This window comes from Lutra lutra, chromosome 4 (genome assembly GCF_902655055.1).
Source record: "Lutra lutra chromosome 4, mLutLut1.2, whole genome shotgun sequence".
NCBI lineage: Eukaryota > Metazoa > Chordata > Mammalia > Carnivora > Mustelidae > Lutra > Lutra lutra.
In genome coordinates, this window is record NC_062281.1 from 97019578 (window position 1) to 97031992 (window position 12415).

Sequence of the window (12415 nt, forward strand, 5' to 3'; positions counted from 1 at the left end):
GGAGGGTTTGCCTCTGGGACTCAAGAGTGGTGCTTGGAATCGAGCAATTGCCTGTAGGGCTCCTCTGAGTCACATACCATGGCACTTGTCACTTCTGCCCAGGCCGAGGAGACTTGGCAAATAAGTGTTTGGACACCTCAGCTGGATAGTGGGTTTTCCAGGCTAACTGTAGTCTTTTTGCATCTTCTGATGCCAATGTCCAAAACGGTGGCTGGCATGATAGATGTTCGCTGTAAAAAAATTACTGGAGAGATGGGTGGATGAATGAACAACCAAAGGAAGAGCATGTCTTACATTTTGCAGGTCCTCTGGACTGAAAAATAGAAAATGAAATTGAAGAGGAAGGAGTCAAGGTAGCTTCTGAAGAAGGTTGGGCAATTTCCTGAACTTTCCAAGAGATTCCATGTGTTCATTAACACCAAAGAAAATTCAGAATTGCCTCCCGTCACCCTCTTTCCCCACAGTTCAAGGTCTGGTCATATTCCTGTGGTCACAGAGCTAACTCTCCACCAGTGATGTGTGCCCACCAGAAGACTGTATCCAGTGGAAGGGGGGCTGGGAGCAGGTCTAGGGAGAGAGGGACACTACTCTCTCTACCTGCCTTGTAGGCTCTCATTCATTATACCTTTACTGACTAACTTCTGTAGACAGGAAGAAAACAAGGGTCACTCAAGGCGCCAGTAGTCTGTCTCTTACATATATGGCAGGTTCAAGGTAGTCTTCATGATTCATGAAGACAAGTATGGTTCGTATAAGTAATTTGTGAGGTGGGGTTGGCGGGGGGCATGGATGTGCATAAAGAATGAAAACACAAGGGACTGTCCTCTGTAATATATTTGATGATAATACTGTATCTAAAGAATGGACACCGTAACAATGAATGTACTCCTTCTTCTCCACATGGCCTCACATCTCATAATTCATTCTCCATCCTACTCCATCCATCTGTGCATCGAGACTGTGTCACCTGGGCTCCCTTACACTTGGTGGCTGGTGGGATTGGCCAACGAGTAGCCCCAAGAAGCAGAGAGAAGTTGGGGTTTCTTCCCCACTTCTTTCCTGCTTCCGTGCTATGTCTCTGACTACAGCTCTGTCCTCCTGGGACTACTGGTCCCTCCTGGTGACCCCTTCCCTGCAGCTCTAGCTGTCATGGACCCCTTGTCCTTTCTAGTCTAGGGGCTAACAGCTCCGTACAGTTCCTAACCTCTGCATACCTCAGCACGGCTACTGGCTCCCTCGCACCTTGCCCACACATGGTGAGTAGTCCCTTCCTTGGAGTCTCTTCAGTTGAGCCATCTGAATGGAATTCGACTTCCTGCCAGCGCCCTGACTGTTCCAGAGAAGAACGTGTCGAAGGCACGTAAAGACTAATTTTTCACCAAAAACAAGTTCTTACATGGTACTTGTTTTTTACGATTCAAAAGAGACTTCTGCCTTTTCCATAGCTTCCTGCCCAACCTGTTTTCGTGAGGTCTTTTCACCGTGGCACGAGTACCAACATCAGCATATGACACACGTGGTTTATGGTGGAGGTTCCTGAGTGCTCCTGCAGGCTGGGGATGGGGTGGGGGGTGGGGGTCAGGTCCCTGAGCAAAAGTTATAGTATCTCCACAGGGCAGAGCTCTGAGCCAGGTGCTATCCCACCCAGGGCAGCAGGCAGAAGAGAGGGTTGATTACTTGTTCCCAGTGTCTCCCTGCAGGAGCCCTAGCTGGGTGTTACATTCGGCACCAGCCACAAGTACAGTATGGTTTGAAGAAGAAAGAGAAGGGTTCTCAGACAGTTCTTGCCATGTTCCTTTCACACTTGCTGAAATTCCTAGAGGGCACCACGTTTCTCCTTTAATTGCATATGGCCTGGTGAGGGGAGTCATTGTTGTGAATATGTGTAACTGCTTTTCAGTCAGGGAGTAAATGATAGTGTCTTATTCTGTCCTGTCCGGAAGCAAGAACTGATCTGGCTTTGAGAAAATGCTGGAAACCACACTGGGGGGAAATGGTAGAAGGGCAAGAAAGCTCCACCGAGGAGAGCTACCCATGAGGAGAGTGTCTCCTGAGGACTCGTCTCTTGAAACATGCTTCCCCTGAGGACTTCCCCTAAGGGATGCTCTCCTTCTGAGAATTCCTGCCCCTCTATAAATGCTCCCCCTATAATGCATGCCCACTGAGGAGATCCCCTTGAGGGATGCTCCCTCTGAGGAGTGTTCGTTCCCCTGAGGAGTATTCCCTCTGAAACACATTCTAACTAAGGAGGTCCCCTTAAGGGATGCTCCCTCCAAGGACTTCCCCATGGAGGAGTGCTCCCCCTGAAATGCATGCCTACTGAAGAGATCCCCCTGAGGGATCCTCCCCCTGAGCAGTGTTCCCCCAATGGCTTCCCTCCAGGGGTGTTCCCCCTGAAACGCCTGCCCACTGCAGAGATTCTCCCGTAGGGATTCTCCCTCTGAGGACTGTTACCCCTGAGCAGTGTTCCCTCTGAAACACACGTCCACTGAGGAGATTACCCCTGAGGGATGCTTCCCCTTAGCAGTGTTCCTTCCCCTTGAGGACTACTGATCCAGAAGTGCGCCCCCTGAAGATTTCCTCCTGGGGTGCTCCCCCTGAAATGCATGCCCACTGAGGAGATTCCTTCTGAGGGATGCTCCCCCTGAGCAATGTTCCCCTGACGACTCTCCCCCAGGAGTGCTCCCTCCAAAAGGTATGCCCCCTGAGGAGAATTTTCCAGAGGATGGCTCCCACTGAGCAAGGTTCCTTTGTTCTCTTTCTCACAGATTCTCCCCTAAGCTCTGGGTTGAGAAAAGACTCCTCTAGAACTGAGGACTTTCAGGCTTAGCAGAGGACAGATTTCTCTTTCATCTTCCTGGCAGCTCTTGGAGGCTACCAGTGGAGGGCTCCATGGACCTGACAGCTGCTCTGGAGAGCGTCAGGCAAGCTGACCTGCTCGAACCACCTCCATCCCTCTGCTCTGGGGCTCTGAGGCCCAGAGGGTTCTGAGCAGGGCTGGCTAATTTAGGCAGAGTTCTGGGGGGTGGGAGAAGAATTGCCCCAACATGCTCCCCACATTACTCTTCTCTCTCTATACACCCAATCCCATCCTACCATTTTTGCCCCTTCAGCACCCGTACCCAACAGGCTCTTCTTCCCACACACAAAGGCTGCTCTTTTCTAGGAGGACTTGCATTCTTACAGGGTAAGAACCCCTATGCACAGATGAGTAACCATCTTTGCACTCTGGAAAAATGAAATATGTAGGGCCCCAGCCCATTTGCTTCCCACTGAAATGAAACTATAAAAATAAAACAAAAACCCAAACAAAAAGCAATGTGTGATCTCAAGATCTAGAATACCTACTTTACTGAATAACAGATTGTCAGGGAGGAAATAGGCAAGGCTCTTTATTCACTAAAAGGTTAGTAGCTGGACATTCATGCTGAAATCTTCGGCTAGCCTGATGGCTCTTACATGTAGGTCTCAGTCCTTACACACAGAGCTTCAACAGTCAGGGTGTAAATGAGAGTGAAATTTCAGTTATCAACCTGTGGTATGGGAGCCATCTAGGGAAGCAGGGGTCCTTCCTAGCCCCTCAGAAATCACACCAGTGGGCTCTCCTTGCCCTAGCCCTAAGACATGGATCTCCAGGATGCAGTGAAGGGGACTGACTTTCCTCCATGTTCTTGAAGCTTCACAGAAGACCCGCCCCTAAGAGGTAAGGGGTACGATTACTTAGGACAGGAATTTCTATGGCTGCTTGTTTCCTCTTGTGTTCATAGAGAAACATGTCTCTCAGGTATAAGCAACAGTCCTGCTTGCATCCATTTATCTGCTCTGTGAGGGCTGGAATTAATGCAATGACCATTCTGGGTCACAGACACCTTGTTTTTTCCTGAAGGTTTGTCTCCCTTGATGAGCATGTTGATGTAGGATTTTCTCATCTGAACATTTATGTGGTGGTCTTGATTAGGTCACTCTGGCATCGTTAGGCCATTTCTGATCTTAGCAAGTGAAGACCCATGTTGCCAGCCTTGCCCCAAGAGTGTCCTTTCAAGTCAACTTGGGGGTGGGAGCAAACCAAAACAGCGAGAGGGTTTGGGGGCCATTCGCTAACAGAAAACCTGCCTCCTGAGACTACCTGCCTTCTTCCAAAGCTTTCTGAAGGTTGATGTTCAGTCTGCTGACACTGAGGATAGAAGGATAAAAATATTCACACTGATATCTTTGTTTTCCAGCAATTGTTTCCATATTTTCTCAAGTTCGCTCCCTGAGGGGACCACGTAGCATGAATGGGGAACCTGCCACAGGTCCCTGGGCTCCTCCCTTGTTGCCAACTCCCTGTCTTTCACAGATGGTGCCAGTCATCTCTTCAGCTAGACACAACCTGTGCCCCCTGGTGCCAACTCAGGAAGCACCTACCACATGAGTATGTGAGACACCATGGGACTGATGGGGTTCCTGAGACAGCTCTCTGGCTCCCAAACCAGTCATGCCATACAAATGTGTTTTAATGAAAAGTGGAGGAATTTGTTTGAAAATATTTAGGGAAGGCCGGTTATGTTCCAGACACCATGCTAAGTACTGGTGATTCCAAGGCCAACCAGACAAGACTCAGGACGCACAGCCCAGTGTGAAGTCGGGCTTCGAGCATGGGACTCTAACATGTTAGGCTATAGGAGGGGACAGACGGGATGCCGTGACAAATTCCGGGAAGGGGAGCCTAGGACTCTTAAGTGTTAGGGGAGATGTGTGAGGTTTTAGGTAAAAAGAATGATGTTTAATAAGGAACAGATAGAAGTTGTCCAAATAAGACAGTAGGGCAGGCCTGTACAAGTGAAGTGAAAGGGTTTAAGTATTTTTAAATAACTGAATGGAGCTCAATATGCCTAGAACTTCATGATGGGCATGAACATGGGAGATGTTTGAGAAGCAGGCAGAAGTCAGGTTGAAGGGCTTCAGAAAAGGACTCCTACCCCGGGCTGTGGTCTACCTCGTCACGTCACCTCTGCAATTCCTGGCAACACTCCCGTCAGCTTGTGGTAGAGACGGGGAGGGGAACTAGTCCAAAGGCAACGCAAAGAGAAAAAACAAACACTTGTACAGTTTTCATTACTTATAATAGTTATGCTCTCTAAAATCACCATGACACGGAATTGGCCAACACCAAGCCATCGCTCCGAAAGGAGGTACAGGATTCGGTTCCTGTGAGCCTCTGGTCACAACATTTTCAACAACTGACCAACACATAAGCTTCGGTTGTTGTTGTTGTTTTTTTTAAGTTTTACTTATTTATTTATGAAAGAGAAAGTGTGAGAAGGGGGAAGGGCAGAGGGAGAAGCAGACTCCCCTGAGGAGCAGGGATCCTGACTCAGGCCTCAATCCCAGGACCCCAGGATGATGACCCGAGCCGAAGGCAGCTGCTTAACCCACTGAGTCACCCAGGAGCCCCAACACAAACCTTATTTTATCTGGGTTTCTGTTTAAAGGCATCTTCTTTAAGATATATTGTTGATGTGTTAACTAGAACCCACAGCCAACAGCACTATAACTCATGCCTCAGTGAAAATTATCTAAAACATACGTTTTCTTCATAAGACACATCAGAGCCTTCTTGTCTTTAGAAATTCTAGATAGCACTTAGCACTGTTACGGACTGTTTTGTTCTCCAAAATCCATACGTGGAAGCCTTCATCCCCATATTGACTGCATTCAGATACAGGTCCTTTAAAGAAGGCATTTTAAGTTAAATGAAGTTAGAAGGCTGTAACCCTTACCCAACGGGACTGGTGTTCTAACAAGGAGAAGAGGAGACACGGCTCACAGGGAAGAGGTGGCCATCTGAGAGCCAGGAAGAGCGCCCTCACCAGGAATCAGCCTCCCCGGCTCCTTGATCTTGGACTTGCAGCCTTCAGAACTGTGAGAAAATACATTCTGGGGATTTAGGTCACCCAGGCTTGTTAGAACACCCCCAAGCTGACTAATACCAACAATGAGTTTTGGGGAGGACATTTTAAATTACAAAATCACCAACAAGAAGCACAAAAGAAAAATCAAAGAGAGGAAATGGAGACAAACTTCACCAGCCTTATTTGGCTCATCTGGGAAACCATGCCCCATGCCCGCCAGCGCTCCCACACCTTTTATACTCTTACAGCATCTTGCTTTTGCCACTACACTGTTTCAGGATGTGGGATCCTGGGACTGACTTTGGGAATCCTGTGTTGCTTCTTGACTGAAATTCCCACACAAATGTGTTTCTTTTCTAATGTGGTCTGACTTTTCCAGCCTGAGGTCCTCTTGGGTTCCAGTTTATCTATCCTGTCATCTTTCTATGCTTTAAAAAGCATCTGCCTTCACACTTCCTTCTTCTTCTTTGGGTAGATTTCATTTTAATTTGGATCAAGATTTAATATGCATATAGTTTCAAGTCAAGTAGTCCCACAAAACTTATTACCAAAAAGAAAATGAACATTGATAGTAACCTTCTGATCCCCACCCCTGCAATGCCCACTCTCAAGAGAGAACCGTTTTATTTTAAGATTTTATTTATCTATTTGACAGAGAGAGAGATCGCAAGTAGGCAGAGAGTCAGGCAGAGAGAGAGAGGGAAGCAGGCTCCCTACTGAGTAGAGAGCCTGATGTGGGACTTGATCCCAGAACCCTGAGATCATAACCTGAGCCGAAGGCAGAGGCTTAACCCACTGAACCACCCAGGCATCCCGAGAGAACCATTTTAAAACTGATTCTTTTGGGGCACCTGGGTGGCTCAGTGGGTTAATCCTCTGCTTTCGGCTTGGGTCATGGTCTCAGGGTCCTGGGATCGAGCCCCACTACGGTTTCTCTGCTCAGTGGGGAGCCTGCTTCCCCTCTCTCTTTGCCTGCTTCTCTGCCTGCTTGTGATCTCTCTTTGTCAAATAAATAAATAAAATCTTTAAAAAAAAATTGATTCTTTTGGTATTTAGTTCCCTGTCTCTAAATATGATTATATAGTTGTTTCTTGACTTTTTTTTTTTTTTTTACCATTTTAGGCATTATGTATAGACTCTCCTCCCCTAATCCTACCAGTAAAGCAACATTATAATTTGGGATAGATCAACATTCAGTGTTTATATTATTAGTGGTCATGTAAGTGATATGGACTGCCAAGTGCTATGGGATGCAGTGATTTGCTTTTCTGTGCAAGTTATTATTTTTCCTATGGTTAATTATTGTCTTTTGTTTGTTGAGTAGTGCTCTGTACTTATCCCTAATTTATTCTCAAACTCTCCCTCAGAAATGAAAATCTTCTCTCAATATGCTTAAATGTATCAGATGTTTTATTAATTTCATCTTCTTGAATAATTATCCCCTGGTCCCTTTCTCTGTACCAGTAAGTGTCTCCTTCCTTCCTTCCTTTCTTCCTCCCTCGCTCCCTCCCTCCATCCCTCCCTTCCACCCCCTTCCCTTCCCCTACCTCCCTTTTTTGGTCCTGGTGTTCTGGAGTCTTACAGTGATATATCTTATTGTGGGTTCATTTTCTTTCATGGTGCTAGGTCCTTAGTGAGCCCTTTTCAAATGGAAACTTATATCCTTCCATTCCAGAAATGTTCTGGAATTATTTCATGGACAGTAAACTCCCTCTGCTTCCACTGTTCTCTTTCTGGATGCCCATTACTTAGATTTTGGACCTAGTAGAACTCTTCTCCAATTTAATAATCTTTTTCTTACCATTTTTTTCTTCTTTGTTCTTTTGCTCTATTGTCTGAGAAGATTCTTCAGCATTATCTTCCAGCACCTTTGTTGCGTTTTTCATTTCTGCTACTGTATTTGTAATTTCCAAGAACACTCTCTGAATATTCTTTTTTCATAACACTCTGTTCTTTTTTTAGTGATGCAGTATTTTCTCATCTCTTTGAGCATATTAAAGGTAGTGTGCTTTTTAAGTTTTCCTCCCTCACCTCTGATTTTTTTTTTTTTTGAGCCTTTGTCTTTTCATATTAGAGGCTCTATTCATTTCATGGGATTCTTTGTCTGCTCATATTTTTTTAAAAAAGATTTTATTTATTTATTTGACACAGAGAGAGATCACAAGTAGGCAGAGAAGCGGGCAGAGAGAGAGGAGGAAGCAGGCTCCCTGCCGAGCAGAGAGCCTGATGCGGGGCTCGATTCCAGGACCCTGGGATCAAGACCTGAGCCGAAGGCAGAGGCTTTAACCCACTGAGCCACCCAGGCACCCCTGTCTGCTCATTTTTAGGGGAAGAACTGTAAAGACAACTCTATGTGGGTAAGAGGGGCTTAGTGACTGCAGACTTTACTCCAGGGTCATCTAGCTGGCAGGTTTCATTGGGAAACCCTGGATGTTAGTGTTGTTTGGTCTTTTTTAGTACGATCTTTTTGATGAGGTATTTTTAAAAAAGATGTTATTTATTTATTTGACATAAAGGGAGAGAGAGATCACAGGCAGGCAGAGAGGCAGGCAGAGGGGGAGGGGGAAGCAGGCTCCCCGCTGAGCAGAGAGCCCAAGGGGCTGGATCCCAGGATTTTGAGATCGTGACCTGGGCCGAGGGCAGATGCTTAACCCACTGAGCCACCCAGGTGCCCCGAGATTTTTCTTTTTTTTTTGAGCTGATAAGTCTTTTCTAATATCCTGCTTGAAAAATACCATAAATATTCTGCTGAGTTTCTGTAAGCTGGGTGGAATAGGAACTCAATTCCAACATTCAGTGGAAAACTTTTATTTAATCCCCCTGTTTTTAATATAGTTCCCTTCACTGAACTGCGCCTGGCATCCCCTAATCCAGAGAACAACCCTGCAGGCCCCTGCTGGGCAGTAACTGATCTGCATGGTGTAGGGGATGGAATCCGGGATCCAACTGCTTCTTATGTAAATCTGTAACCAGCCTTTCAGTTTTAGCCTCACACATCATTCCTACTTCTGGCGATACCTTGTGCCACCAACTCCTATGCCTTTTGAATGTTTAATGCAGTAAATCAGTTTGCACCATGGCTTTCCCCATTGCTGCCTTCAGATTGTTGTAACTTTTGAAGTCTTCTTAGTCATCCGCTGTCCTTCCCTCTGCTTTTTCCAACTGATGATGATGCCAATGGATTTTTTTTCCAGAGGATGCCAATGGATTTTTTTTCCTCTGTTCTTTTTGTGGTTACGTCTTTTTTTTTTTTTTTTTTTTTTTTAAATAAGCTCTATGCCCAATGTGGGGCTCAAATTCAAGACCCCGGGATCACGAGTTGCATGTTCTGCTGACCGAGCTAGCCAGGTGCCCCTGCTTTTATGGTTTATGTCTTCAATTTTTGAGAAGTGTGATGTCCCTTTTGTTGGGTTTCAGAAGGCAGTAAAGGCTGATGCCTGAGTGAAGCTGTTACCCTTAACTAGAAATTCCCCCACTCTGTCCCTTTCATGATGACAGCCCCCTGCAATCGAGGTGCCTATGGCTGGGTTCTCCTACTGGGTCCTTTCGGACCTCCAGGATGGGTTGACTGCTTGAATCCACGAAGGCCGATTGCCCAACACCAACATTTGTCGTAACCACCTCCCCATGTTGGCTCTGACCAGTGGGTAGATCTGACGTGGACAGGTAGGCTATCAGAAAGACCAGAATTTCCCCCACCTCCCTCTCCCCTGCTTTGAGTCGCTGTGAATGGTTGCCAAACTACCTTATGGAGTCTATATAGGTCATCAGGGTGGCCCTCCTTCTGGGGCCAAGGAGGTGACAGCCAGGGTGGTGGCTCTGTCTAGGCTTTGTGAGGTGGTCTCGCTGATCACACTGATCTTTAGCTTTAATACATCTGGTATCAGAGTTTATCCAGTTGTCCCATGGGGCCCAAAATCAGGAAACCAACTCAGATGAATGAAACTCACAGCACAAGTCGCCTTACCGTGTGCTTATTTATTAATTTATAATCTGCTCTGTCCCTTTCCAGTAAGTGGGCCATTTATACCTGCTCTCAGGGTTCTTCTTTTTTCTTTTTTTAAAAAGATTTTATTTATTTATTTGACAGAGGCACAGTGAGAGAGAGAACAAAAAGCAGGGGGAGTGGCAGAGGGCAAAGTAGGCTTCCTGTTGAGCAGGGAGCCTGATGTGGCGCTCGATCCTAGAACCCTGGGATTAGGACCCGAGCCGAAGGCAGACACTTAATAACTGAGCCACCCGGGCACCCTTATCTGGGGTATTCTTTTTTTTTAAAGATTTTATTTATTTATTTGTCAGAGAAAAGAGAGCACAAGCAGAGGGAACAGCTGGAGGAGGGAGAAGCAGGTTCCTTGCTGAGCAAGGAGGCTGATGTGGGACTTGATCCCAGGACCCTGGGATCATGACCTGAGCCGAAGGCAGACGCTTAACTGATGGAGCCAGCCAGGCATCCCTATCTGGGATATTCTTATTCAGGCCTCAAGCCAGGTGGAAAGCCCAGATGTCTTCTGCCCAGCAGGACACACCAATTACATTTACATACATTATTTCCAGTGACTCCTTGCTCTGACCCAGTGAACCGTTCTCCTTGTTTGACAGATGAGGAAACCAGTGGTCAGTGAGGCTGAGTAAATTATTCCGGCTCTGGTACCCTTGGGCCTTCTCCCACTCTGAGCTGGAGAACCACAGAGCAAGTCACAGAGGTGAAACGGTTTCACAAGCTCACAGCAGAGTTCAGGATCTGGAAAGGCCTCTCTAATGACCTGGGATCTGAATCCTAATAGAAGACTGTGGACAGGCGAGGAGGCGAGGATCCAGGGGAACTGTGTGGGCCGCAGCTCTGAAGTGCAGGACACATGACCACACTGGCAAGCATGGCGAGCCCCAGGGGGCCCATGTAGGTGATTGCAGAGAGCGGGGCTGAGTCCACTGTCTGGCCCAGCAGCTAGGGTTAGACCGCTCTTCAGGGAGGATGGCGGGGGTGGGGTGTGGGGGGGGAGTGTATCAAAATGATCAAACTTTCCTATCTTCATATGACGCTCTTGGTTGCTCCCGTCCCTTGAAGTACCTGGATATTTTTTCCAATTTGGCGGACTTTCTTGTATTGGGAATTCCCCTCAGAGACTTAAATAAGTTCAATACTGGGCTGTTGCTGTTTTTATTGCAATGCTGTATTATCTGTAAGTCCTCAAGTTTGGCCAGACACCAATGTGTAATAATTTGAGGATCCTGTGTTTCCCCAACTTGAACTCCTGTTGGAATCACCTAGAGAGGCCATTAAAAACCCCAAGTTGGGCCCCAACCCAACTTACTGAATCATTAGTGTTTCTTTTACAAGCTTCCCAGTCTCTCTCTCTCTCTCTTTTTTACATTTTTATTTATTTAAGTAATCTCTACACACAACATGGAGCTCGAACTCACGACCCCAAGATCAGGGGTCTCACACTCCTCGGACTGACCCACCCAGGGGCCCCATTTGTTTTTCAAATTTTTTTATCCACAGTCTGTTCTTACACAGCTGACCTGATCATTTCTCAGAAAGTCTATGCTCCAGACAGGGTCAGCGGGAGGTCACTCAACACTGGACACGTGGGGAGACTGCAGCACAAATCTTGAGCAAAGCCCATGTTTTCTGCTTCAAAGAGGAGATTCTAGCAGGGCAGGGAATGTGGCTTACATCTGTGGACGCCACATATGTCCACTGCCCTTCCTTTGACAGGGCTGTCCTCCCCCATTCAGTCTGGTCGCTAGTGACATATTTAGTACCCAACACTGAGAAATGGTCATTGTCTTCAGGAAACTTTCACCGATTCTAAAAAAGCTTTTTTTTTTTTTTTTAATTTTTTTTATTTTAACATCTCAGAAATGGGGTCACGCCTAAAAACTGTATCTTAGCATTTGTTATAATGCAACAAAGAGTGTTTTTTCTCTCTTACGGTATTGTAAAATACTGATGCCCCTTAGTTTTAAGGCTATATTCAAGCTAATGAAACCCAGTAGTTGAAAAAGGAATCACATACATGTGTACACAGGGAGCTGACATGAGCCTTGCCCAGGCTGTTCCCTCTGCACGGGTGATTCTGCCCATCAACTTCACCAATGCTGCTGATTTAGTATGACTCAATTCAAATGCCACCTCCTCCAGGAAGACTTCTAGGTTGTCCCAGTCCCCCCACTCAGTGTAGATTCAAAATCCTTCCTCTGGGCTCCCGTGCTTGTCTCTGACCTCTACTTCCCAGGTTGTGTTACATTAGTCTGGTTATCGGTCCACCGCTCTCTCAGCAGACTGTGAGCTGAGTCTAAGCAAAGACGCAGTTGTACCCCTCTGTGTTCTACTCCCTAGGAGAGAGTCTAGGTACATAGAGGTTCAGTGAATGTTGAATGATTGAATGACAGACTGTGGAGCAGTTACAAGCCACATATGACCTTGACCCTATGTAACTGCACCCCCGGATTTCAGAAGAAAGGCAGGGCCTGCCCTGGAAAGGTTTCATGAAGCCCAGGGAAGTCTTCATGAAGGG